The 14097-nt window shown below is 36.5% G+C and overlaps 1 protein-coding gene across 3 annotated transcripts in view; it reads right to left on the bottom strand.

The window, feature by feature from the left end:
• Positions 1-14097, bottom strand: part of SNX24 (sorting nexin 24) — a 92225-nt gene that overhangs the window by 56006 nt on the left and 22122 nt on the right. The gene's annotated exons all lie outside the window — the stretch shown is intronic.

The following is a 14097-nucleotide window of genomic DNA, read 5'->3' as shown; positions in this document are numbered from 1 at the left end:
AAAAAAGTATGGCAAATAGTAACATCATGGTTACTTTGGAAACTTTAGATCTGAAGTCCAAGTGCTGCTGCAATGATGAACAACTTATTTCATGCCTGTTCTTAGAAAAACTGACTTAGAGCATCCAGTCTGGGCACAATTCAGAGGCCTGAAGTTAAAAGTGGAAGCCCTAAACCCATACGTTTCTATTATATTAGGATATTCTGTTATAACTCTATTTCCCCATCTTTCTTTCCACTAAAAACATTTTCCACCAAATATTCTACCCATTCTTTTTAAAGAACCAATGAAAAATTACTGCATGAAAAGATCACTCAGTTTTTCTGTAAAAATAAGACCAGACCTAGTGCCAAATCTGGCTTATTTAATAGTTTCATTGGAAAGTGTATATTAGATAAATACCGGAGCTGGGGCCCAGAGAAATAGTGGAGAAAGCCAAAACATGATAGGACATGACCCTGTGGAATTTGATCTACATTGGCCCTGTGTGGAGCAGGGGTGGTGGTGGGGGTGTGCCTGGACCCTCATGGGCCCTTGCCAACCCAAATGACCTTATGATCCTATGAAAGCTCCTTCCAAGGCAGGAGGAGAAGTAAAAAGATGAAAAAAATTTGCTTATTTTCCTATGCTCATTTTTTGGAAGACATTTAGAAGACCGAGATATACATTCATGACTGTCACAAATTTTTAGTTTTTTGGGATTTTGGTTATCAAGCAGCCATTTGCTCTTCATGTTTGCAAAATTTTTCTGAAGATCCTGTTGCAATATTTTGAAGAAGGTGAATGGGATGGAAGATGATAGATATTCCCATTAGCTTCATGCTGTTTCTTTGTTTAAAAAAGTCTTCCATCTTTCCCACCAGGTTCAGGAAAAAAATCCCTTAGGTCCAAAAATTACTATCCGAACAGCAATTCATTTGCAACTGAAAAATTCCTGCCAAATTACAAAGAATGCTGGTTTGATCTTACAGGACGGTATCTCAAGCATGTGGCACCTTCCTGCTTCTTTCCATTTCCTCTGTGCTTATGAAGTGCTTTCGTATACATTTATTACTTCCATTCCAAACAAGGAAAATATTAGCTTTTATGGGTTCTACAAACAGAAGTGAAATGTGCCAGACTGCTGGTGATCAAAGAGTGGCTGCATTGCTGTTATCACCTCACAGTACAGTACACTGTCTGCTAACAGTAGCAATAACTGGAGCTTTCCATATGCCATAAAAGTTGCTGGATTAGTGAAAAGGTCTATTAGACTACCAACCGTTACTACTGATTAACTTAAAATTACACAGTGAATAATATACATGTTTAACACAATGAAAGTTACTATTTAATCCTCTGCTATGTGATTAGGATTTAAGGTGAAATTTCTAGCTGGAGAAGTCTTTTTTTCTATGTTCAGAAACCTGCAAACCATCAACCTATGCTCAATGAGACATAGTAAAAATTTAAAGTTCAGCAACATTTTGCAGTAAAATGCATTTAATATCCAATAAACTGTATAAATTTACATAATCAAAACTCTTTTTCCAAGTTTATCAAAACTGATCCACAATGGAATAAAAATCACTAGATCTATGCTCTACTCATCTACACCAATCCAAATCACACACAAAAAATGTGCCCAATTCTTTGTATGAATTCTATAATGCAGCAGAAGAAAAATGCTGTCAAAACAAATTTTATTAAATGTGCAGCATGTAAGAGGAATTGTACTGTTGTTTAAAAGTAAGGGTCTCCAAAAATGCTGAAGGTGTCAACCTATTTTAGGCCCCATGTCTGTTTAGCAGCTAACTGAAGCAAAGACCAATCTCAAAATACTACAAAAGACCCAAAGATACCCAAATAATGTTTTTTAACAAAAACCAGCTCAGTTACTATATGAAAAAGAAAAGCATGTAAGAGACAGAACAGTAAAAACAAACAAACAAAAAAAAAAACAAACCCAAAAAACCCAGGAAAAAACAAATCTTTTAAGCACAAGCTTTTAAGCTTTTACAGCCAACATTTTTGGTTGTTTTATATACAACCATTATATAATCTATTTACACTGCCAGATGTATAAACATTTCAAAGTTGTTTAGTTTTTGGGCTATATTTTAAATTATGAGGTAACACAAAACATCTAGTAATTAATGAACACATTGTGCTTAATACATCAATCAATCAATCCATGAGGCAATCCCCTGTCTGCTTGTAATAAGAGACATTTAAAATATTAACATATCAGGGACAGGAGCCTGAAAACAGTTTTCATGTTTTCCCTTGCTCTTCAAATGGGAATTCAAATGGCCTAAATTTTTAGTGAAAGGTCCCACTACTGATTAAACAATGACCAACAATACCTCCTCTCCTCTACCCCCTTCATACAAGCTGACTCTCAGTGCTGTGATACCCCCTTCAGCAAATATTCTTCCATACATCTAAAACAAGAAATTAAAACATATTTCTTCTTTTCCCACCTTGCCTTTAAGGCATTTGGATCAGTGAAAAGTTAGCACTTTGTAGACTTTTAATGTGAAGAAAAAGGTTCTCTGACTAAAAAACCTCAGGTGACTTGCTTCCAAATCAGATTTCTACTGTCCCCTCTAAAAACACCTATTTACATGAAATCTCTTATAGTTTCTCTGCCTGTATAAAATGCAGATGCCACTGCACATCAGGCCTGTGTTTGCCTCTTTGCACAGACAGTCCAAAACAGTTTTCCTGATCTGTTTCAACTTGAAATGTTGTCAATATATGGATTGTCTTGCTTTCTAATTCAGTGAAAAATCTAGTTTTCCATTAGTCTCTGCCTTTCTAATTTTCGATACAGCTTTACTAAATGTAATTATTAAAGGCAGATTCAAGAAAGCAATTACTGAGCTACTGGTTTGTATCTCTGAAGTCTTAATAAGGAACAAGAAGTTGAAGTGACAGAAACACTGCAAAATCTGTAAATAAAAAAAAAAAAGCCAAACCAAAACAAACCAGGTTACGTGCTTACTTTATTATGTACAACAGAGAGAAGAAGAATATTATGGAAAATCACTATATGCTTGTGGCAACCATACAACCATCTGTTACCACAAATGAGTTTTAACCTTTTTATCACTGGGCCATGCATTATGATCACAAGTGTATTTCAAAACTACAGCAGAAATAGCTCCAGAAAGAATCTTATAAATATCAGATCCAGAATGGGACTGTGAGCAGTGGAAAATGACATTTTATTCCCTCTTTCTAGGGGACTTTTCAATGCGTTCTGGAGGTTAGGCGTATTTGGAGGTGTTGTACTGGGCTATGAGATAGCTAATCTCTCTTGCCAATATAAGGAACTAAGTAAAAATAACAAAAAAAAAAAGGAGACAATTACATTAGATAAACCTATGAAGTATCCTAAAACACAGGAAGGTTGTAAACTGAAACCCTAGAGCCCTCTTGTTAGTTTCTAGAGAATTTGAATAATTCTCAAGATTTGAGTCCAGACATTCAAAAGACAGGTGATTGACAGCCCACAAGTCAATCACCTCCCTTTCTACCCCCACAAAAAGTGGGTAATATCCTGGTCACAATGAATTTAGTTACCAAAGTTCTGCTCAACAGCTACACCTGTTATGTTACACATAACTCTATTTGTTACCATTTTTGTAACAATAAAAACTAATATTGTTTGGTTGTTTTTGTATCAGAAAAAGTGATATTTTTAATTTGTAAGACCACAATACTGGTTCTGAGTGACTTCATGAGGTAAATTAAACTAAAAATAATTTTCTTATTTAAAATAAACATCAACCTATACAGTGCCATCCAGCAGCCTCTCTTTCACAACAATAGTTCATAATACACAGTAAATTAACTGAAATATGCTAGCAGAGTAACAATTGATGACTTAGAATCATATACTTTGTATTTCATTGTGCTCCTTACAAATTTATAATGGCAGGTGAGCACCTGGTCATTCTCTGTATACAACACATAGCACCAAATAATTGACAGCATAAAGAAAAGGTAAAGCTATGATCTGATGTCTGAGAAAACAGAGAATGCATGTAATTCAGAGTGCTTATGCTTGGCTATTCTTAACCAAGTTTTAAGAAACCTGTTCTAAGTTCCAGATGAGGAGAACTATGGCCTAAAAGACCTGCAGAAAACCCCTTAGAGACAGAGGTGATGGAAACCTGAGAACCTCAGCTGAGAACTCCAGAATTCAATGGGACTTGTGACACCTGCTCTGAATCCAGGCTTCTTAGCTGAGACATCCTGGTAATATAAGAACAGTATGGCCAGTGGCTATTGAAGACCCAATCTCCAATATATAAGCACTGACCTCATGGCACATGTCCAAAACCTAACATAGCAGAAGCACAGGCTTTTCTTCATACAAATTATACTTCAGTGTCACGGATCAGAACACTGAAGCACGACAACATTATAAAGCAACAAAGATATCGAAGAATCACAAAGGGTTTGGGTTGGCAGGCAGCATAAAGATCATCTAGTTCTAACTCCTCTGCCATAGGCAGGCACACCTTCCACTAGCCCAGGTTGCTCAGGACCCCATTCAACCTGGCATCAAACACTTACAGGGACAGGGCATTCATAGCTTCTCTGGACAAACTCTTCCAGTACTTTACCACACTCACAATAAAAAAATTATTTCTTAAGTCTAATTTAAATCTACTCTTTTTCAATTTAATTCCATTGGCCCTTGTTTTATCACTACGCACCCTTGTTAAAAGACCCTCTTCAGCTTTCTTGTGGAGTCTCCTTAGGTTCTGAAATGTTGCCAGAAGGTCACTCCAGAATCTTTTCTTCTCTAGGCTGAACCATCTCAAATTCTCTCAGCCTTTCCTTACAGAAGTGGTGCTCCATCCCTCTGATCATCTTTATGTCATTCCCCTGGATTTCCTCCAACACACTGGTGTCCTTCCTGTGCTGGGAACCCCAGATCTGGATGCAGCACTGCATGCGGGGTCTCACTAGAGTGGAGCGAAGGTGCAGACTGTGAACTCCATTAGATGCACACACCATCACACAGAGATAATACTCCCATTTTTCTCAGCAGTTTTGCCAGTTGTCAGGAAAGAAAGGCAGAGTGTAAGCTGGTATCAGTCACATTGCTATCACAAGCAGGACAGATCACTCTGTTAACACATCAGCAGGTATTACTTTAAGTTACAAAACCCACTGATTTTTTTTTAGAAACAGATTTTATTTTACTAACATACTTAGTTTCTCTTCAAAATCATGACTTCTATATTTTGCTTCTTACATAGCAGCACATATAGTAAAGACATACATATATGGCAGGATATATATATACACTGCATAGGAAGGATTAAACCAACCCACAAGATGAAAGGCCAAATACCATGCAGCTTTTCAAAAACCTTAAATGCTTATCTACCCCCAACCATCTATTATAGAAACTTCCTCTCTGCACAGAAAACTGTGTTCTGGAACTCATATTATAAATTTCTTATGGTAAAATAGAAGCAAGTATGCTCCACAGTGCACGGCCCATAATATAGAAGCTATAAATGAGACACTGAATAGTGCTAAACTCTTTCCTCTTCCTCTTAACTCTTGGCAGTTGATCTTCATTGGAATCATGAAGTGAATCAAAAAGACTTCAAACTAGAAAAAAAACCTGCACATTTCAGCTACAACTCCCCACTACGGAATATAACTGTTCTCCTCTATCGCCATTTTTGAAAGTATTTTTAAGCTTCTTCACAACTGAAAAACAACAGAAGCAACCAAAATACTTCCAATTTTTTCATTCTGTAATGAAATATTGAAGTGAGTTCTCTAATACTTTGAAAGAGCATGCAAGCATGAATATTTACTCATTGTACACTGCCTAGTAGAACATTTCTAATATTTATTTATTCTTCCTTCATTTTAGCATCAAGTATGACCCAAGATTTAGTACCAAAAGGCAAGAATAAAAATAAAGGCAATTTGCAAGTGGACCATTCTGTTCAGTGCTGTCCTACAATATAAAAGTCCTTTTTATTCTCTTTGGTCTTTTTGAATGATTTGACTTGTACAAGTCAGAATCATTTTGTTGCATGCTTATGGAAAATGAAAAATCTTGTCTGTAGCAATATCAAATCATTTATACACAGCAGACATCAGCTGTCATTTCTGTCTATCCCAGCAGTACACCCCCTCCCACACTTCTCTCTTTAGTCTAGGTGAGCTGTCAAGTTTCTAGTTTCTGATGTGTATTTACATCATTCAATGACATCTGACAGTAGTGAAAGGCCACAGAAAACTGCTTATTGATCAGAGCAAAACTAGTTGACGGAACAGATGAGGTTGTATCACAGAAATGCAGCCACACTCAGGTGATGACATTTTGCTCCCTTGTATACAAGTGCTTAATGGAATACAACTTCATTATATCATGCCACTAGTGTTTAAAGAATTGCACAGTTCTCATGAGTGTTTTGTCTATGTGGTGATGAGGACAATTTATTTGTACTGGTACCAATATATTACTAACCTGTTTTGTTCATGAACACTTGCAAACTACCAGCCAATGTGTCCTGATGAATATAATAAGAGACACTGAAGACTCAATCTTGCCAAAATCTAATTGAGCTGACCTTTTAAAAAAAGATGGAATTACCATTTAGGGAGCCAGATCTACTTGAGATTTAGTTCTGCAGAATACTGTGCTGCTTAGTAAAGACATTTTAAATGACCACTTTTATGCTTGGGACTGGTACAGTTTCCCAGTGGAAGTGATAACTCATCATTAGTATCTCAGAGGTTATTATATCAACTTGTATGAGAGTCTTTCAAACTGTATTGATTTAAATGCTGAGGCGTTCATAAGCAGAGGCTCTCCATGCAAAATGTCCTGCAGCTAAAATATTAATTTTATTATTTTCATTACTTTCTTCCTTTGTTATGTTGAACAGAAAACTCATTTTCCACAGAGTAACCTGTCAGGGTATAATTACACAATATAACCATTTCTTACAGAAAATATGTTTGCATTAGCAGTCTAACTGGAAAACTCAGGACAATATTAGCCCTAAGTAAACTGCAGTGATTCAAAAAAAGCCAGTATGTTACAAATACTACCTGAAGGGGTTGAAACCATGAAGCTTCTTGGGGTACAGCACAGACATCAGAGGAACTTGCTTTCCATTTCATATTTTACAGAAGGCAGCAGCAGGTTTTTGTTTCCAAGAAAAAATACAGAACGAGAAAAGATGCTGATGGTCCAAAAGTTGCTCTTTACAGAAGGTAAGTGTAGGATATCGGGTTATAAACGTTAAATTTATTAAAGCTTACCAGAAAGCCCTGTAGGAGGGCACAGCTGCAGCCTGGACAGTTAAGAGGTTGGCTGGGAGTTGAGAGACAGCTATGTGTGGACAGCAGGCTACAGCTGGCCCAGCCAGTGGGTGCCCTTCTTCTGTTAAAGTTTTGGCTACGTCCAGTAGAAGTTGAAGATATAAACGGGAGTGTTTTCTACAATAAAGTGATTCCCATCATTTTCTACAATAAAGTGATGCACAAAGGGGGTCCATGTCTTTGTTCCCCACTGTTACAAATGGTTTGCCTGAATTGGGACATATAAGGTAGTACAGGATAGATACCACTCCCGTAGCACTTCCATATCACTGAGTTAAGGAACTGACCAGCCAGGAAGAGTCTGGGAAAAGGATCCAGGAAGAGTTCAGGAAAGAACTCAAGGAATTCACGCATGCACCCCATCTAGAAGGTGGGTAACCAGTGGGAACAAATATTGGAGGTGAAAAATCCCAGGAACAAAGGAGGAACTTGAGCCAGATAAGGTAGCTCCTACATCAGATGATTAATATTGCTGATGCAAAACTGGGCACCCTGCTGGACTGGGTATCTAGTCACGTTAAAGATTTTCCCTTTAATGGATGCTTCATGGTATTTTCACATTCTTCAGATTTTGTCAAATATGCATTTTGGTGCCTCTAGTGTTGTGTACAAAGTCATCTTTTGTGTTTAAAGGGTTAAGGGGCTTCTTTTCATGCAAATGTTTTTCCAGTGTATTGGCAACAACGTATCAGTACACTTAACATTGAGATTTTTGTACGGTTTCATACTTCTACATTTGTGAGGAGATCATTGTACAACAGATTTCTAGTTTAAAATAGAAGATAAGCAACCCATATCACTGAGTTTGGTCATTTGGACTGTGTTCATGTATTTATTGACACCTATTCTTGTTTTCTAATGGTAGATTGATTTTTCTGAAGTTTGACTTGTAAGCCTGCAAATACATTTTAAGGGTCCTGTTAAATTTACTTCAGAGGTATTTCAAACCACAAAATTGGCAGTGGCATACTGCATTTCATTTCAATGGTGCTTGCTGGTTTCTTTTGTACATGACTCCTAAGATACTCATTTTCTTGAAATGTGATTTCATTTATACAGAAGAATGTTAAGTGCTGATTTGACAATCTTAAGGTACTGCAGCATTTAAATAACAGAATATGACCTGTAGGGCCTAAGTGAGACAAAGAGATGTTTCCTTTGATAGTTTTGAATTGGTGTATTTGTGACAAAAGGGTGAATGGTACTCTCTAAAGAGCTGTATATATATGTGCATAGTTATTTACAAGTTATTTATATTATCATTGGTTATTTAGCTAGACAACAAAGCTGGCTGCTCTGTAAGTTAATGCTGAAAGATTTCTTTAAAGGATATGATAGGGAAGCCTTCCCAGTCTAGTTCTTAGCCCTGGCTAGGCTATGGCTTTGACTGGCAAGGGCAAGTATGCCATCAAAACCAGGTATTTCTGTACAAGTAAATTGAAGGTAAGTCACTTTGACTACCTAATTTGGCTTTGCAGAAGCCAGTCCACTTTCCTTGGAGGTAAACATTGAGGCCTCGTCCAGAAGAGGCCTTCCAAGTCCTCATTGTGAAAAGAAGTCTTCTTGGCAGACCCTGGGTAATAGCAAAGCATATAGGCAGTTGTAAGTTTCACCTTGTTAATTTCGTTCACAACTGAATTATGTTCCTATTAAATTATTACTGCTCACACCAGAGAGAAGACCATGATGCTATCCAGCATTAGCACACCTGTTTTACCACTCTAGGCCTTCCTGATACCATCAAAATGGACCATGGACCTGCTTACCCTTCAGAGTGAGTTTATAATTTCTTGCAGCAATGGGGTGTCTCCCACAATACAATCATTTCCCACTCTCCCACAGAGTTGAATGATCTGTGTCACCATAATTATTCTGTACATTGTGTTGAGTTTGTCATCCTTTCTGCAAAGGGCCCTGCAGGGGGAATAACAGGCACTGCCTTTGTATCTAAAAAAAAAGCAGGGTGTCCTCATGGCAAACTAAAAACTACAGCCCTATATGTCTATAAATTTTTAAACTGGGATGAGATGAGACAGACTGCACATGAGAGACAGTGGGTTCCATCACCGGTGTGTGCAACCTTCTGTCACACTGTTCTGATGTAGTTGCTATGTTATAGGCACATTATTACATGTGAAAAGTTGGTATGGTTATTATTGTTGCCACTGTTATTAAAAAAAAGGGAGGGGAGATGCAGGATATGGGGCTGCAAATTATAAACTTATTAAAGTTATTAAAGCTTACCAGAAAGCCCTGTAGGAGGGCACAGCTGCAGCCTGGACAGTTAAGAGGTCAGCTGTGTGCTGGCAGACAGCTATGCGTGGACAGCAGGTGACAGCTGGCCCAGCCAGTGGGTGCCCTTCTGTTAAGTTTTGGTTATGTCTGGTAGTAGCTGAGGGTGTAAATGGGGAGAGTTTTCTACAATAAAGTGATTTCCTTTGTATGCACAAAGGTGGTCCATATCTTTGTTCCACCATTGCTACAGGTAAGTGGTGCTCAACCTTTCTAAGCTAAGCATTGCATTCAGGCTAAGTGCTTATAAATTAATACAGTCTTCTGATCCAAAACAAAATCATTTACCACCTCAGACACAAAAATTTCTTTCCATTTCAAGGGGATAGAGAAAAAAGACTCAGTTCTCAGAGAAGGCATTTCCTATACCTTGATTTAGGCAAGCAGCATGAAACCAGAGGTTGACTAAATCCAAATCTTACACAACTAGAGAAATTCAAGCTTTAAAAATAACAGAGAAATGCACATGAATAATGTCTTAAATAAGCAGAATACATCTTCTGCTGTTTCACAGCAGAAACAATATGGACTAATCTGTAATAACTCATTAACAAAAAAGGGAAAATGTGACATTAATCTTGCTAATCTTCAGTCCAGTTGTTATCACCAAAACTTCTTTCAGACAAAACCAACAATGGTTGTTAGGAGGGTATTGTTATTTTCTTGGTGTTTTTGTAATGAACTTTCTGAAAAAAAAATCTAGAAGAATTTTGCTTTCAGACTCAAAAAAACTTGGGATAAACTGATATTTTCAGAGGTCATCTGGCTAAGACTGAATCAAGCTACAGGTACACCAAAATTACGCGCCTCATACTCTAATAAAATTTTCTAATTCCCACTCCAAAAGGGGAAAAAATAAGACAACACAACAGTTACATGATCAAATTTATTTTATTAATTCTGGCAAAACAATTTCCTTATTTTGTTGGGGGTTTTTTGTTTGTTTTTTTTTCTTCTCAGAAGTAGATGAATTATGCCACTGAACCTTACAAATTTCAGTGTGTACTAATTACTTGTGATGGAAAATTTCAGCCCAGAAGGCAATATTTACAATGATTCACAAAAATGAAACCAAGAACTTATTCACAGCAAACAGCTTTCAAATACATCTTCAACATTTTTCACAGCTAGCTCAGTCTGCATCTAAAAGAAACTGTCATCTCAGATGCTATGGTTAGCTGTCAGCATTTGTTTGTACATACACAAAACCATGCATATTTAACATGTACAGATCTAAGGGGGAAATGGAAGATAAAGAAACAGTCACACATTCAATGCATATGATGCTGAATGTCTAAAAAGCAAACTGTCTGTAATCTTGAAGTTAGTGGGAAGGAAAGAGGAAGTACCCCAGACAACGGAAAAGTAAGGATAGGATGATACGTAAGGTATATTTATGAAATTAATTTTAACCCTGAGGTTTTTTAAAAAAGAAAACAAAGAAGTGATCTGTATTCTTCTGTAAAATCTTTTACTGAATAAGCTTTTACTCACAAGAACTTAAAAATTATCCAGAAGAACAGAAGAATATCTTTAGACAAGAAGTTGAAGACAAATTACATTTTGTTCCTTCCAAGTCTGGTCTTTGTACTTTGTGCTTATACAGAAAACAGGAAATTCTCTTCATCTCAGTCGTCTGATATGCATAAATATCTGGGCTGAAAGGCTTGACACTGATACTGATGACAGCACAATTTCTAATTAATTATCAAAACCAAAAAAAATCCCTAAGTGAACCTACTTTTATTTTAACCCTGGATCTAAAACTATTTGTTTTATTCGAAATGTAAAGTATCTGTCCAAAGCACAAGAAACATCTATCTTCATTCAATGCAGTCATCCTGAAAATTAAGAAAACTACTCAGTACTTTTAATTCCCAAATTGTGCTAATCCCTTGGAGTCAGTTCTCTCAGGAAAAATGCAAATCCATACATTACCACCCTAATAGAACAGGAGCTAAGAGAAATGGAAACAGAAAATGTGTAATAGGCTGCTGACACAGGGATGTATAGAGGATGCATTTAATTTGAAAGTGAATTATGATGAACATACTTCACTCTTTCAGTCATTAGATAATGTAAAATAACTTTACATCTCATAATGTTATTAGTTAATTTCTTTTAGATTTAGCTTTTATTTTTCTACAGCAGATCCTAACTGTACCACACAATTATATAAATGGCTTGCTCAGATTTAGGGCACCGTTTTAATATTCCTTGATTTTGTTACAGAAAAACATATATTACAGACATTTGTTTCTGTTTTAGATGGCACAGAAGACCTTTTCTTCCCTGTGAATAATTCACAGAAAGCCACATCACTTCAAAAGAACAGAAACTGACTCTTTATGACAGGGATATATGAACTGGGTAAATGCACAAGCCATTGCTCAAAGCATGCCTGTAGCAGTATCATCACTTCTTCCTGGACAGGCACACTTAGCTGAAGCAATGACTTTTCTGTTTTCTTAGTTAAACTCAGCGGAGTTAAAGTCAAAGTCAAAAGAAAAAAACTAATACTTGGATTCATTATGCATTAGAGGCATCTTTCCTTGTTAGTGAATAAGTATAGATTGTAGCGGCATAGGATTGTTGTCTTATAAAAGGTTCACAATACAACAAGAATCCAGCGTTTCTAAAATGAATCCTGAAAGCCTAAGGAAAACAAAAGCATGTAGTCACAAACATTACAATATTTACTATTTTCGAGTAACTTACTGTTCTCTCTATAATTTTGAATTCCAAAGTATGAAACACTACAACCTCTATCAACCATACAATTACACCTTTCCAGGAAAACATCACTTAGGAGGGCTCTTTTAAGCAGGGGCTCATCTTTACACTGAAGGCACACCACTCAAGAGAATCTATGACAATTTCAGCAGTGTCACTTTCTGATGCCTCCTTCAGGATCAGTCTTCTTCCTCTGCTCCTTAACAAAACTATCAATTTTTACTCTGTATAAAGTTCAATGTACAGAAAGTAACTTCCAAAACCAGTATGACATTTACTACTGTAGAATGTAACACGTCTTTTCACAGTCTTTAGGTGGCCTGATTGCCCAATTCTCAGTTACATTACTACTTGGGCCTTTGAAATCTTTTTCCTTTCAAAATTTCTGTTGTACTACTTTTTACTTTTTTTGAAATCAAGTTTTAAGTTTTTTATGTTAAATACAAGTATGCCTGAAAATGAGATTGAGCTTATAAAAGGCAAATTGATACATGTGTGATTTAAGAAAAGCCTAAATTGAATCAAAAATTATAATTACCTATAGAAAAGCAGTACATAGACAAAAAAGGGAATCACAAGTTTAAAAGAAACCATGGAAATACTGCTTCAGTCAATAAAGTGATAAAATATTTTTATCTTCTCAGATCTTATAACCTGTTCCCTTTATCTGGCCTGAACATACAAATCAGGTGATTTTGTCAACATTCTTTAAAAAACATTTTTTGGATATATTTTGAAGAGAGTCCATTTTTTCTCTATGGATGAAGAAGCAAAGGAATGGTTTGGTTGGTTTTTTCCTGTTATCTCATTCACCAGGTTGCTGTGTGAAAATATAGTCCAATATGTTCATATCTGTCATATTCCTAATTCATATCAAGCCCCTGAACTCTCTAAGACCTATTTCATTCTGACTCCACATAGATAGCTTTTTTCCAATAAAAAGTTGCAAAAATTAATACAAGTAATCACTGATAAAACCATTTGCTGAAACCAAATACTTTCTTAAATAAAACTCCACAACCCGCCCAAAAACAAACAAAAACAAAAAAGAACCTCCAAACCTATAATCTCCTAATTATCACTACTCATTTCTCATTAACCATTAGCATAAATAATCTGTGTTATGTATAAGTGTTAAGTAATGTACTGCAGTAAGTATTAGCATTACCTAACTGAAAATAATCTCTGTGCTATCATGTTAGCAACAATACTGTAAAGCTACTGTAGAATTTTGCTACATGCATCAACCTAAGAGGTGGAAATACTCACATGTTCACTATTTTAAAGTTATGATAAATATAATAAAACATAATAAAGTATTTGAAATCAATTTGAAATTAATTTTGGTGGGGGTCTGAAGTTAGACAAGCAGCCACATTACAGTACACTGGGCCAAAGGGAACTGAGCTTGATCCCCACTACTACCTCTGGAATCCTCAGCACAAGACAGACATGAAATTCCTGGGGTGGTCCAACAGAAGATTTCAAAGGTTTTTAGAGGACTGGAGAATCTCTCTTAATGAAGAAGGCTGAGGGAGCTGGGACTGTTTAGCCTTGAGACGAGACAGCTAAGAGCGGACCTTATCAATGTCTATGAGTATCTGAAGGGAGGGTGCCAAGAGGATAGACCAGGCGTTTCTTGGTGGTGCCAAGCAACAGAATGAGGCAACGGGCAGAAACTGATGCACTGAAAGTTCCACCTGAGAATGTGGAAGAACT

This window comes from Parus major, chromosome Z (assembly GCF_001522545.3).
Source record: "Parus major isolate Abel chromosome Z, Parus_major1.1, whole genome shotgun sequence".
Classification (NCBI taxonomy): Eukaryota; Metazoa; Chordata; class Aves; order Passeriformes; family Paridae; genus Parus; species Parus major.
The sequence above is the reverse complement of the archived record's forward strand: the minus strand, read 5'-3'. Positions and strand labels throughout refer to the sequence as shown.